The 15,354-nt window shown below is 46.2% G+C and overlaps 1 long non-coding RNA gene across 1 annotated transcript; it reads left to right on the top strand.

Annotated features, from left to right (window-relative positions):
• The first annotated feature begins 1,646 nt into the window (after positions 1 to 1,646).
• On the top strand, positions 1,647 to 7,948 carry LOC110142518 (uncharacterized). Its single transcript, XR_002315328.2, has 2 exons — positions 1,647 to 1,784; positions 7,380 to 7,948. It is a non-coding gene; the product is annotated as an uncharacterized lncRNA (long non-coding RNA).
• Positions 7,949 to 15,354: the final 7,406 nt, after the last annotated feature.

Raw genomic sequence — 15,354 nt, 5'->3', positions numbered from 1 at the left:
AATGACTTAAAAAGTTATGTCAAAACATAAGGGAAATGCTTCTGATGCAAATTCAAGTGAAAAAGGTTATAAAGTTTACGCAAACCAAGAATATGACCACATTCTGAAAACATGCGTAGCAAAGAATCATATGAGCAGCACACCAGTGTTGAAGGATAATAGTGCTTTTGTTGGAAGGAGAGACGAGACAAGAGATTCCCCCTACCTTTTCTTCCCCCCTGAATTTTCTAACAGTGGTGGTATAAGTATAATTTTCAAATTTAAGTTTTAATCATGATGGACTGTCCACTTGGGTTTTTCTCCTCTGCCTTGGGAGACCTTGTTACAATGATAGTAAAGAAGTTAAAAGATTACAAACCTATGAGGAAAAAAAAAAAGAAAGCAAACTATCTCATGGTTGAAAAATTCCAACACATTTTTGGGAGAGGGCAAGCTGATGGAGGAGTGGTAACAGACCCACAGAGCTGTGAAGGAAGAGACCAGAAGGCGCTGGGCGGGGTGGTGATTAAAATAAAACATGTCACTTGTGGACAGGACGCCAGACTCCCCTCCTGGGAGACGTCGCTGACTCACTGTGCGTGCCCTCCAGCCAAGACACTCAGAACTGCTTCTGCTTCTTTTCTCTCTGAACAAGGAACACTGTGTTTAACATCTCTAGCTTCCACTTGGGTCTGTGGGGAGCTTAATTACCAACTGAGAAGGTATGCGAACCGGCGGGATAAAAGACCCAGCAGGCCGGAGGAGGGTTCTTAGGAGTCATGCGATCCTTCACATCCCGTGGTCTCCTGATGCACCTAAGAGGTCAGCACTCTGGGTTTGGAGCTGGGTCGTGCAGTGGCAGAACTGTGGCCCAGTGCTCACAGCGCTATCAGTAAAGGGCCGGGGCCCCTGCTCAGTCACTAAGGCATAGCCGACACTTTGCAGCCCCATGAACTGTAGCCAGGCTCCTCGGTCCATGGCATTTCCCAGGCAAGAATACTGGAGTGGGTTGCCGTTTCCTCCTCTAGGGGATCTTCCCGACCCAGGGATCCAACCTGCGTCGCTTACGTTTCCTGCACTGGAAGGCAGATTCTTTACCACTGAGCCACCTGGAAGGCCCCATCAGAACAGGACGGGGTGGCCAACTTGAAGACAGGAATGCATGTGAGATTCCCAGCTGGGATACCAGCCCAGGTACATCCTTCGGCATCTATTTCCCATTGAGCCAGTGGCCTGTCATCCTTGGTCCCCCCCACCCCACCCCCCCCCGCCACCAGTGCCCCTGTTCCTCCCCAGATCTGAAGCCCTATCTTAAGCTCTATTTATTATTATTATTATTATTATTATTAGCTGCACCAAGTGTCTTGTGGGATCCTAGTTCCCTAACAAAGGGTTGAACCCTGGGCTTTGGTAGTAAAGGTGCTGAGTCCTAACCACTGGACCACCAGAGAATTCACTTTAAGCTCTTATTTAGAGCAGGCTTCCCTGATAGCTCAGTTGGTAAAGAATCTGCCTGCAATGCAGGAGACCCTGGCTCAATTCCTGGGTTGGGAAGATCCCCTGGAGAAGGGATAGGCTACCCACTCCAGTATTCGGGCCTGGAGAATTCCATGGACTTGTATAGAACATGAGGTCACAAAGAGTCGCACACAACTGAATGACTTTCACTCACTTACTTGTGTCCTGCCTTTCTCCTACTTATCAAGACAAGTCTAGTCTCCATACACTTGGAGCTCTGATGCCCTAGAAGTGCTGCTCAGAATGAAGTAGTCTCATCAAGATGTGGAAATGTGGTGCAGTAAACTGTTAGTATTGGCAGTTACATCTACTCAGGGGACAGACACACAGATTTGATTTGGAGAACTTGCTTGTAGGCTAGGGTCCAGTCTCTTTCCTATGGCCAGGAAACCAGATGGGGCTAAAAATATTCATAGATGTATTCAATTAATTGTCTTCATTCTTCCTTTGAGGAAATGAATTTCTAAGCCCAGAAATTTAACTTTGAAAACCACAGTCATCATTTATTGAAAATCCACTCTATAGGTAACTCCCTATCCTCTACTCTATGAAAATACAAAGAAATATAACCCCTACTTCAGAGCTAGCTAAACTATTTATACTTCTTTTATTGTATTTTTTTAAAGTCTTAATTGAATCTTTTATAATGTTGCTCCTGTTCTGTGTTTTGGTTGTTTGGCTGTGAGGCATATGGGATCTTAACTCTCCAACCAGGGATCAAACCTGAACCTCCTGCATTGGAAGGTGAAGTCTTAACAACTGGACCACCAGGGAAGTCCCTATATTCCTTTTAAATATCTAAGCATTCTTTTTTCCATGAGGACAGGAAACATGTCTGGCTTATTTGCCCAGCATGTTGCATTCATTCATCCAGTAAATATTTACTGAACATCTACTATGTGCCAGAACCCAACTCAGGCACCAGAAATACAATAGCGAATAAAAACAAGGTATGTCTTCTGGTCTGAGAGTCTAGAAAGACAATATGTGAATGAAGAAAGAAATCCATAACATGTAAGACAATGGTAAATGCTTAGGAAAGATAAAGAAGGGTAAGGAGACAAAAGTGGTGGAGGACGTTATTTTGCAGAGGTTTGTCGAGGGAGAGTTCTCTGATAAGCAGAAGTTCAAGTCTGCTTGAATTAGACTTGAATTAGGTAAAGGAATAGGCTGTGTGGAAGTCTGGAAGCAGAGGGACTTGGAAGTACAAAACCCTCAAACAAGGAGCAACCAACAGTGTGTGTTGGAGACAGTATATGAATGGAGTGAGCAAAGTTGGGGTGCAGTCAGAAATGAGGGCTGGGCAGAGACTTCTCTGGTGGTTCAGTGGTCTTAACCAAATTTCCACTGCAGGAGGTGTGGGTTCAATCCCTGGTCGGTGAACTAAGATTCCACATGCTGCAGAGTGCAGCCAAAAAAAAAAAGGAAATTAAAAAAAAAGAAATGTGGGCTGGGGAGAGGGAGCGGCATTGTCATGTAGGCCTTTTAGATAAGAACTTTGCATAAGCTTTTCATGGAAATATGAGAAGAGGAAAGTACACAAAGCATAAATGTACAACTCAATGAATTCTCACCAACTGGACACACCCATTTAAACCACCTTCCCAAATGAGTTTCAGAACATTGCCAGCAACCCTGAAACCTCTCCTGCCTCCTTTGTCATTGTCCCAAGGATAATCATGACTTCAACTTCTATTACCATAGATTAATTTTGCCCATTTTTGAGCTTTGAGAAAATGGAATTGTACAGTATTACCCTTTGGTGTCTGACTTTGTTCAGTCTATGTTATGTTCATGAGACTCGTCCATGTTATGTACAGTCAGGCTTCATTATTTTTCATTGGTGTATGGTATTGCACTGTATGAATATCCTACAATTTCTTTCTCTATTCTACTACTGATCAATATCTGGATTGTTTCCAATTTGAGGGATATTTCAAATAATACTGCTATGAGCATTCCCGCTCATGTCTTTTGGAACACATGAGCATGCCTTTCAGTTGAGTAACTATCAGGATGGGATTCGGGGGTGCGGGTTTTTCTTTGGTAGAAATTACCAAACTGTTTTCAGATTTTGCTTTTCAATCTGAGTGAAAAGGGAAATCATTTGAAGGTTCAACGTAGAGAAATCACACAATCTGAACTACATCTTTAAAGGATCACATACCAGAAGTTCTTAAAGATTACATCTTCCAAATGTTCAGCATATGAAATAAAACCCAAGCTAACCAGAGCCAGCACTAAAAGCATGACTCCAGAGTTATATCTGTAGCCAGGACCTCTGCTCTGAACTATGCACCCATGTCTGCATAGTCTGCTTGACAACTCAACGTGGATATCTAACAGGCATCTCAAACTTTCTATGGCCAAAACCAACTTCTTGATATTCTGCCCTGGCCTACCTTCTCCGGCAGGAGTCCCCATCTTAATTCATAACAGCTCCATTCTTCAATTATCCTGGGCTATGCACGTTGGTGTTATCTTCATCTCCTTGTATTTTTTCCCACCCAATCTCCTAACAGCAGATCCTGTGAGCTCTATCTTCAGAATACTCTGGAACCATTGCTCACCCCACCCTCTTCCCCTACCTCTCTAGGCCATCATTATCTCTCCCCTAGACTTTACTTTTTGGCCATGCTTATAGGCATGAGGAATCATAGTTCCTCAACCAGGGATTGAACCCCTCACCCTCTGCAATGAAAGCAAGGCATCTTAACCACTGGAACGCCAGGGAAGTTCCTTCCCTAAACTAAGGCAATCCCCATCTAAGTGGTTTTCTGTCACTTCTCTATTAAAACTCTCCTGTGGGGACTTCCCTGGTGAGTCAATGGTGAAGAATCCACCTGCCAATCCAGGAAACACAGGTCCAATTCCTGATCTGGGAAGACCCACATACCTTGGAGCATCTAAGTTCGTGCACCACAACTTTTGAGCCTGTGCTCTAGAACCTGGGAGCCACAACTACTGAAGCCTGTGCACCCCAGAACCTGTGCTCCGCAACAAGAGAAGTTACAGCAGCTAGAGGGTAGCCCCTGCTCACCACAATGAGAGAAAAGCCTGAGCAGCAATGAAGACCCAGCGCAGCCAAAAATAAATACATAAATAAAATTATTAAACAACTCTCCTGTGGTTGCCCATATCAGTCGCTATACTAAGTTGCTTCAATTGTGTCCGACTCTGCGACCCTATCGACTGTAGCCCACCAGGCTCCTCTGTCCATGGGATTCTCCAAAGCAAGAATACTGGATCGGGCTGCCATTTCCTTCTCCAGGGGATCTTCCCGACTTAGGGATCGAACCTGCATCTCTTATGTCTCCTGCATTGGCAGGCAGTTTCTTTACCACTAGTGCCACCTGGGAAGCCCTCCCATATAAAAGTGACAAGCAAAGTCCACACCGCCACTCACAGGTTGGCTCCTCCTACCTCTCTGACTTCAGCTCCTGTGCCCCGCTTCTCACTCCACTGCACTCCCTGGCCTTTCCCGCATTTGCCAAACAGTCCAGGCCCCCTTCCACTTCCCAGCCCTCATACCTGCTGCTCCCTCTGCCTAGAATGCTCTTGCCCGCAACTGATCACTCCGTTGCCTCCGACCATTCTTTACTTAAAACTTCCTTTTGCAGCAAAGACTTCTCCAGATCCCTTGATGACGGTTTCATGCTTCCCGTCATACTCAACATTTCGTATTTGCTTTCCCAGCTTTGTTTTCCCCGCTTAGCATTTATCACTATCTTACATGCCATAAGTTTTTATGCGTTTTATCTTGTTTATCAGCTGTCCCTGCCAGCAGATCATACATAATTGTCATGAGGACATTGATTTAAAAAAAATATATTTTATTTTGTATTGGAGTATACTCAGTTAAGGGGTTCCTTGGGGTCTCAGACAGTAAAGGATCTGCCTGCAATGCAGGAGACCCGGTTCCATCCCTGGGTCGAGAAGATCCCCTGGGGAAGGGAATGGCAATCCACTCCACTATTCTTGTCTGGAGAAGTCTATGGACAGAGGAGTCTGGCGGGCTACAGTCCACAGAGTCGTAAAGAGTCAGAAATGACTGTGTGACTAACACACAAAAGCATAGTGAACTAACAAACAACATTGTGATAGTTTTAGGTAAACAGTGAAGGGGCTTAGCCATATATACATGTATCCGTTTCCCCCAAACCCCCTCCCATCCAGGCTGCCATATAATATTGATCAGAGTTCCATGTGCTATACAGTAGGTCCTTGTTGGTTATTTTAAATATAGCAGTGTATACAAAGACATTGATTTTTATGTTCTGTTTATCTCCATAGTCTGGCATCTAGAATAAGTTTCGGTAGGGGCTTCCCTGCTGCCTCAGCGGTTCAGAATTCGCCTGCCAACGCAGGAGACGTGGGTTCAATTCCAGTGTTGGGAAAATCCCTTGGAAAAGGAAATGGCAATCCACTCCAGTATTCTTGCCTGGGAAACCCCATGGACAGAGAAGCCTGGCAGGCTACAGTCCACGGGGTTTCAAAAGAATCAGACCAGACTTGCTGACCAAACAACAAACAAACAACAGCATAGCAGGTACTCAAAAAAGGTTTGTTGTTGGAGGGAGTGAAGGTGAAAGTTGATTAGTTGTGTGTGATTCTTTGCGACCCCATGAGCTATACAGTCCGTGGAATTCTCCAGGCCAGCATACTGGAGTGGGTAGCCATTTCCTTCTCCACGGGATCTTCCCAACCCAGGAATCGAACCCAGCTCTCCCACATTACGGGTGGATTCTTTACCAGCTGAGCCACAAGGGAAGCCCAAGAATACTGGAGTGGGTAGCCTATCCCTTCTCCAGGGGATCTTCCAAACCCAGGAATCGAACCAGGGTCTCTGGGATTGCAGGTGGATTCTTTACCAGCTGAGCTACCAGGGAAACCCCAGTCGGAGGGAATGGATGGATGGAAATGATCCTTGCCCCGGGTCCTATCTTGACTACCATGTGCCTGCGAGGCTGATAACAAACCAGAGGTGGTTCTAAGCATCTCCAATGAGTTGGAGTCACCAATAGAAACATGCTCCTTCTCTATCTACTCTCCCTTCCTGGCGTGCAGGGACCTGGGAAAAGCGGAGATGCTGATCGATATCTCTGACTGGGAAGGAAGATGGGATTAGGTACTAGAAATCAAAGGAAGGATGTCTCCGCCCGTCTGCTCCCAGCAGCAGAGGCTGCGATCTGCCTGGCAAATCGCCTACTCTCAGAAACAGGATGTGTCCAGAGAGGAAGTGACTGCAGACGTGGTTGGGGTGGGGGGAGGGAAATGCCCTGTGCCTGAGACAGAACACTTGAGGCTAGTCATTCTGGAGCCTTCCAAGGGTCCATTCCTGGGGGGTGAGTAAATTCCGCTCCATGGTCCTGCGGTGACTCACTCTGTGTCTTGGGGAATGCGCGGCCCATCCCTAAGAAGGGAGAACAGGTGTTTCCTTCTCCAGGGTTCTCAGCTTGAGGGACTGGTGGCTGAAGGGGGATCAGGACGCTGATGCCAAGCCCCAAGCCAGCTCCAGTGGGCTGTGTGTTTAACCCGCTTCTGTGCCAGCATTTTCCTGGGGATGTTATGAGTGAGGAAGTGAACACTCGGCGAGGCAGCAAGTCTTGGAGTTCTGTTTGCCGCCTGGGGGAAGGAATAACTCAGTGGCAGAGGGAGGAGAGGATGTCTGGGTTAAGGCTCTGTAGGAACTGTCGAAAGGAGTAGCTTTTTTTTTTTTTTTTTTTTCTTAACACACCGCATGGCATGCAGGATCTTAGTTCCCTGTCCAGGGATCGAACCCATGCCCCTTGCAGTGGAAGTATGGAGTTGTAACTACTGGACTGCCAGGGAAGTCCCAGGAGGAGCTTTCTAGCAAGTGGTTTTACTAATCTTGGTTTCAGATAGAAGCCCACTGCCCGAGGATCTCTAGGAAACCTGCTTTCTGTACCTCCCCCCAGAGTGGTCAAGGAAGCTGACTTGGCCTGAGTGAGTCCTGGGCCCTCATGCTCAGGCGCCCCAGCAGAGGAGTTTCCCAGCTTTACGGAGGTGTTCCAGCCTCAAGACCATGGAAGCTGCGGCCTGATGTCTTGTTTGGCAGCCAGAAGAGAGAGAAACAGTTCCTGCAGACTCCTCACCTCGGTTCTGCCCTGGTGGGCTCCAAAATTTGGACTCTGTATTTTGGCCAAAGGGCATTAATGTCATAAAACCCGTACCAGGAAACTTCTGATGAAAACCAGCTTGGCTATTTAAGAATCACAAACAAAGTGCTCAGCATAGGAAAGGGAAAATGCATCAATTTAAGTTTCCAGAAGAACAGAAAAAGCAAGAAAACTTGGCGTGACCACAGCAATCTCCAGACAAGCTCTGGGACTTGTGTTTATGGTGAAATGCAGTGAGCAGCTCAAAGCTTGGAATGTTATTATGAGCATTATGATTATTATAATAAAAGCTGTGATTTTTTTTTCTTCTACTCTGAATATCAAAGCAAACATCTTTAAGCTTGTCTTGGATATGAGGTTAAAGACAGCAGGAGGTATCATCCTGGCAGGCTGCTTCTAATGCATTTATTTACAGCAAAGCGCTCCTATGGTGCAAAGCATTCTGCAACCCACTTTTTTGCTTAAACAATTAGTCATGAGCATCTTTTCACGTCAATATATATACATCCACATTTTTCTAGGTGCTTCCTGTAAACTGAGAAAGAAAGGGATCCTCCTTGATGGAAGACACGCAGTCATCTTGGGAATAGCCTGGGGGTGGGCCCCAAAGTGGGGGCTTCCCAGGTGGTGTCATGTTAAAGAACCTGCCTGCCAGTACAGGAGAAGCAAGAGACACAGATTCAATCCCTGGGTCAGGAAGATCCCCTGGAGGAAGGTATGGCAACCCACTCCAGTATTCTTGCCTGGAGAATCCCCTGGGCAAAGGAGCCTGGCATGCTATAGTCTATAGGGTCACGAAGAGTTGGACATGACCGAATCGACTCAGCACACATGCAGGGGCCCCAAAGCAGGCGTCCGTTCTGCTAAATTCTCTGCTAAATGTTCCCATAGGAGGAGCACAGCACCCCAGCTCTCGGTCACATGTAGTAGAAACTGGTCCATCTTTTGTCTGAGCTCTGTGTGACAGCCAGGAAGGTGGGAAAACACCTCAAGTCTGTCTTGAGTTTTCCCTCCTGTAATTTCCCCTCGCCTTATTCCAACCTCACTTTTTCCTTTCTAGAAGCTGGAGAGGGAAAGTAAAGTAACTGATCTTCCTGGTCGAGTGAACAGCCCTACTGGTTTGTCTGAGAATGAGGGTTTTTCCCAGGACATGAGACTTTGAATTTTAAAGCCAGAAGAGTCCAAAGAAAACCAGGGAGGGTTAGTCACCCTATTCCCAGAATCAGGAGGGGTGAGGGGAGACATGGTCAAGTTTCCCCGAGTTTCTAGAGATCCCCTTTTCACAGTTCCACAAAGATCAGGTTGGAAGTTTCTGGAAGGCACATTCTCTGAGTTTCGACCAGGCCTCTTTAGGTCCCACGTCTACCCTGCAAACAATCTCCAGGACAAGAGATCGATGCCTTGGAGGCAGAGGAGAACTAGCCACCAGAAAGACGACCCGCTGAGGACACTGACTGTTTCCTGCTCTGCAGAGGCGTCACACATCTGAAGCCAGCTGTGACCTCTCCCCAGACTCTCCAATTTGTCCTCTCATGAAATGGCTTCATCTCACTGAGCCTCAGTTTCCTCATCTGAAAGTGGGAAGAGGATTAGAACACAGTGACCTATGTCAGGTCCCTAGCGAGTGCTGGAGAAATCTGGATTAGAACACAGTGACCTATGTCAGGTCCCTAGCGAGTGCTGGAGAAATCCCTGGTGACGTTTGGAGGGAGCTACGAGGTGCCAGAGCAGAGGGCAGGGGACAGCACCGCAGATGGTCATGGTGTCACCCCGCCACACACACCCCCCCACCCCAGCCCTCATCCCTCCAGAGCCAGCTTACCATTCTCTCATCCATCCACGAAAGGCAGCAAGGTCAAGGGCCTTTCAGACCCTCCAGGTCATTTTGGTTAGGAGGTGGCTGGCACAAAGTTTTGCTTATTAACTTGAGGGCCCAGAAGTCACACTTTGTAGAAACACAATGTTCATGCCAGTGTCTCTGACCACAAACCCCAAGAGTCTAAATGTTGAGACACTCAGGAAGTCGAAAGGGTCCTCTCGTCTTCAGAGGCCCAGCCCAGCTCACAGGAATGGCATGCATCAAAAGGCAGGAAGTCCCTGCAAGTCTGTCCCGTCAAGCCACCAGACACTGGTCACCTTTATGTGGCTGCGCAAAAAGTCAAGTTCTCAGGAGAGGAGAGGTGATCTGGGAACTTCAGGGCTGGGGTGGAACCCATGTCTGAGAATCAAGGCCACCACAGGAAGCCAGGCTTCCCTCTGTCGATAGAGGGACTAAGAGCCGAATCTTGACTCCCTCATGGGATAAGTGACTTTTTGGTCTCTGTTTCCTTTTCCCTCTGTCCTTTCTTTTTCTTTCTTTTTTAAAAAAAGAAATTTATTTATTTATTTGGTTGCACTGGGCCTTAGTTGTGGCATGCAAAATCTTAGTTGTGGCGTGTGGGATCTGGTTCCCTGACCAGGGATCGAACCCGAGGCCCCTACATTGGGAGTGAGGAATTCTAGCCACTAGGCCACAGGGGAGTCTCTCCTCCCTTATTTCTTTCCTTTTTGGCATACATTCTCCAAGGAAGTATCAAACATGTGCTGCAACTCTCAGGAACAAGCCCGCAGAGAAACAGAGAGAAGAGTGGGTGACCTTCCATCAAGATCTGAGGGACTAAAGGCCTGAGACAGCCCTGGCCCATCACTCTCCCCTTCCAGGTCTGCTTTACTGACTGACTTGGGGGCGCAGGTTGCCAGCTCCCTGTCCTGGGCTTCCTCAGGGGACAGAGGGAAGAGAAAGGAAGAGAAAGGGGCTGGCTACAACCGAAGGGATGGCCTGGCAGGTCACAGAGTCAGGCTTGGTCATGGTCGCCCACAGGGATTTCTCTGCAGCACATGATCCCATGAAGAGAGAAAGAAAGAGAGAGAATCTCTTAGTGAGCTGAAGCAGTATCTCTCCAGAAGAAGGGAGAATAAATAATAGGTTGGCCAGGAAAAATTCCTGGCCTTCTCAAGGCAAGAGTAGGTAAAACACGCCAGTTGGCCATAGGAGTCCTGCTTAAGGCAGAAGCAACCCAGAAAGTGAAAGTAAACAACACACAGGCGGTATCTTTCCTGGTGGTCCAGTGGCTAAGACTCCATGCTCCCAATGCAGGGGGCCTGGGTTCGATCCCTGGCCTGGGAACTAGATGCCATATGCCACAGCTAAGAGTTCAAATGCCACAACTAAAGATACCACCTGCCACAACTAAGACCCGGCACAGCCAAATAAATAAATAAAAGTAAGTATAGGAGAGTGAGAACAGGATGGGAGGAAGGAAAAACAGAGAGCGAGACAAATTCCTAGGGACAGAGAGCAGAGGCAGGCCGCTCCTATTTGCTAAAGCCCTCTTCTAGGCCACTGAATACTGCTAAAAGACTTAGTTATCACAGCATTTTACAGAAAAGAAGACTGAGGGAATTCCCTGGTGGTCCAGTGGTTAGGACTCCATGCTTTTATTGCCAGGTTCTAGGTTCAATCCCTGGCCAGGGAACTAAGACCGTGCAAGCCATGCAGCATGGCCAAAAAAAAAAAAAAAAAAGAACAAAACCCAGAAAACAAAACAAAACATACACAAACAGAACCGAGACCCATGAAGTTAAATTGTTCACACCAGGACCACAGGCAGGGACTAGCTAAATCTGAATTTGAACCCAGGGCTGCCTTGACTCCAGTGTCCAGGCTTTTGATAGAAGGAAGTGGCAACCCACTCCAGTATTCCTGCCTGGAGAATCCCCATGGGCAGAGGAGCCTGGTGGGTATTAGACCATGGGGTCGCAGAGAGTCGGACATGGCTAAGCTGCTAACACAACAGACCTTATCAGTCACTGCCTGGGAGCTGTCTGCTTTGAGTCCACACTTGACCCATGGCTGCTTCTCATTGCTTATAACTGTTAAAAATAATCACCATGTAAAAGAAAACTTTAAATCATAAGATTAAGTCAATATATACTGAATGGTATATTAAATAGGAAATGAATTTGGCTGCTGTGACAGAGAACCAAAAGAACAGTGATTTAAAGAAGCTAACAGAGAAATTTCTGTTCGCAGCCCTTAGCTGTCTGGAATTCACACTCCTTCTGTCTTTGTTGCTCCACCCAGTGCCCCAGCAGGATGACAAATCAAACCATCAAAAACCTGCAAGATGTAAGGACAGCCCCCGTAACCTAACTTGTTTGAATAGTGGAAAACCCCAAGTGGTCGTGGAAAATGTCGGGAAATTGACCCAGATAGAATCAGGTACCAGCTATGGCAAAATTCTAGGCACTTTAATACATAGGCTTCCCAAGTGGTGCTAGTGGTAAAGAGTCTGTCTGCCAATGCAGGAGATGCAGGAGACGTGGATTTGAACCCTGGGCAGGAAGATCCCCTTTAGGAGGAAATGGCAACCCACTCCTGTATTCTTGCTTAGAGAATCCCGTGGACAGAAGAGCCTGGTGGGCTACAGTCCATGGGGTTGCAAAGAGTCAGATACAACTAAAGCAACTTAGCACGTACACACGCAATACATAGCTAGTCAACAGAAAAACACTTTTCCCCTATCCCCAAAGGGAAAGAAAATTGGAGGCAGGGGGCCAATAGAGATGATTTTGACTGTTCTGCCTTAGGGTTCCCTTACCTGTCCTTTCTCTCATCATAATCTAGTCCAGAAAGCTGTGATAATCTTGACAACCTAAGAAACATCACATTGGTTCATGACATGGATGAGATATAAGTACTAATCATCTTAGATATCTAAGTAAACCAATGCATTGCAGAGGGTGGAAGATAAACCCCACAGCCTTTCAAAACCTATCATATTGTGAAATTCTCGCAGTCTAGGGTATGTGAGAAGATCCCTTCTAAAGTAAGAGACAAGTTGTTGCACTTTGCATAGCCCACCATGAAGAAAATGGTGTAACCCTGCTGGACCTCCGAACTTCAGAGATGGCATGTATCACATGTGGGCATGCTGCTCTGGGTGACCTGGAGCCTGCCCATGTTGGTGGGGCTTAGAATAATAAAGCTCTCCCACAGTCCAGGCCACGGTATAGACGGCTCTGCCTTTGGGTCTTATGACTCAGCACACCTAATGGGATCAGAAATGCCTCTGGCCCACAGAGATATTCTCTGGGACACCAACAAGCCCCAACAGAAAAGGGACAGACTGGAGAAAGGTCATGCCTTCCTCTACCAGTCACTGTTCCCCATTTGAGAAGTAGCCTCTGGTTTGCTTCTGGGCCCAGGTTGAGAGTCAACACCCGGACACAGGCCACCAAGTCACATGCACAGCGGCACTCCAATATTCCATCAGCAGTTGGGGCTGGTGTACCTGGATCCAGGGCCGAGGATCTGGAAAGCACAAGTGTCCATAGGGGCAGGTGACGAGGCGCTCCTGCCATTTCACCATCTTTCCCTCAACCCTACACCTATGGGCTTGCAGCAGTTTCCTTATGACCAGTTAGCAGAGGAGGAAGAAGAACCAGTAGGCCGGGTTTCTGGCTGAGTTCATACTGCAGGCGGGCACTGTGTGAAGTCGATGACAACTACATCCCACTCAGGCACGGTCCTGAATGACAGTGGTGAAGGAAAACCTTCCCAATGGGCCGAGCTCCAGACCAAACAACTGGTTTGTCCACTTTGTGTGGAATGAAAGGTGACCTGTGATATGGATCCACACTGACTCATGGGCAGTGGCTGATGGGTTGGCCGACTGGTCAGGGGCTTAGTAAGTACAAGACTGGAAAACTGGTGACCAGAAGTTTCTGGGGAATAAACCCACATGCTTATGGTCAATTAACCTATGACAAAGAAGGCAAGTATATACAGTGGAGAAAAGACAGTTTCTTCAGCAAGTGGTGTTGGGCAAGTTGGACAGTTGGATGTAAATCAGTGAAGTTAGGACACTCCCTCACACTGTACACAAATACAGACTCAAAATGGCTTAAAGACTTATGACATGACACCATAAAACTCCTAGAAGAGAACATAAGCAAAACATTCTCTGACATAAGTCATACCAGTGTTTTTCTAAGTCAGTTTCCCAAGGCAGTAGAAATAATAGGAAAAATAAACAAATGGGACCTAATCAAACTTATAAGCTTTTGCACAACAGAAAAAACCATAAACGAAATGAAAAGACAACCTACAGAATTGGAGAAAATATTTGTAAGCGATGCAACTGACCAGGGCTTAATTTCCAAAATATACAAATAGCTCATACAACTCAGTAACAAAACAACAAAGAACTATATCCAATCTCCTGGGGTAAACCATGATGGAAAAGAATATAAAAGAAAGAATGTATATATATATAATATATATATATACACACACATACATATATATGTATAACTGAGCCATTTTGCTGTACACTAGAGACTGGTACAAGATTGTAAATCAATTACACTTCAATAAAAAAAAGTTTAAAAGACCAAAAAAAAAAAGTACAACCCAATCAAAAAATGGGCAGAAGACCTATTAGACATTTCTACAAACAAGACATACAGATGACCAATAGACACATGAAAAATTGCTCAACACTAGTAATTATTAGAAAAATGCAAATCAAAACTACAATGATTATACAGAGTGAAGTAAGCCAGAAAGATAAAGACCAATACAGTATATTAATGCATATATATGGAATTTTAAAAGATGGTAACAATAACCCTATATGTAAAACAGAAAAAGAGACACAGATGTACAGAACAGACTTTTAGACTCTGTGGGAGAAGGTGAGGGTGGGATGTTCTGAGAGAATAGCATTGAAACAAGTATACTATCAAAGGGTGAAACAGATCACCAGCCCAGGTTGGATGCATGAGACAAGTGCTCAGGGCTGGTGCACTGGGATGACCCAGAGGGATCGGATGGGGAGGGAGGAGGGAGTGGGATGGGGAACACATGTAAATCCATGGCTGATTCATGTCAATGTATGGCAAAAACCACTACAATATTGTAAAGTAATTAGCCTCCAACTAATAAAAATAAATGGAAAATAAAATAAAATAAAATACTTGAGCATAAAAAGAAAAAGCTACAATGAGATATCACCTCACACTGGTCAGAATGGCCATCATTAAAAAGCCTACAAATATCAAACGCTGGAGAGGGTGTGGAGAAAAAGGAACCCTCCCACACTGTTGATGGGAATGTAAATTGGTGCGGCCACTATGAAGAACAGTATGTGTGTGCTTAGTCGCTCAGTTGCATCCAACACCTTGTGACCCCATGGACTGCAGCCCACCAGGCTCCTCTGTCCATGGGCTTCTCCAGGCAAGAATCCATGGCATGGGATGCCATGCCCTCCTGCAGGGGATCTTCCCAACCCAAGAATCAAACCCAGGTCTCCTGCATCGCAGGCAGATTCTTTACCGTCTCAGCCACCAGGGAAGCCCTGGAGAACAGTATGGAGGTTCCTTAAGAAACTAAAACTTCCTTGGTGATCCAGTGGTTAAGACTCCACACTTCCGCCACAGGGGCACAGGTTTGATCCCTGGTTGGGGAACTGAGATTCTATATGCTACACAGCCACTACCAAAAAAGAGTCAAGAGTTGGAGGGAAAGGAATGAATTGGAAGATTGGGATTGACATATACACACTACTATATATAAAATAGATAACTAATAAGGACATGAATTTGAGCAAGGGAGTCTGGCATGCTGCAGTCCATTGGGTCACAAAGAGTCAGACACAATTTAGCAACTAAACAA

The sequence above is a fragment of the Odocoileus virginianus genome, chromosome 17 (assembly GCF_023699985.2).
Source record: "Odocoileus virginianus isolate 20LAN1187 ecotype Illinois chromosome 17, Ovbor_1.2, whole genome shotgun sequence".
Lineage (NCBI taxonomy): Eukaryota > Metazoa > Chordata > Mammalia > Artiodactyla > Cervidae > Odocoileus > Odocoileus virginianus.
This window is presented reverse-complemented; position numbering and strand designations above follow the sequence as displayed.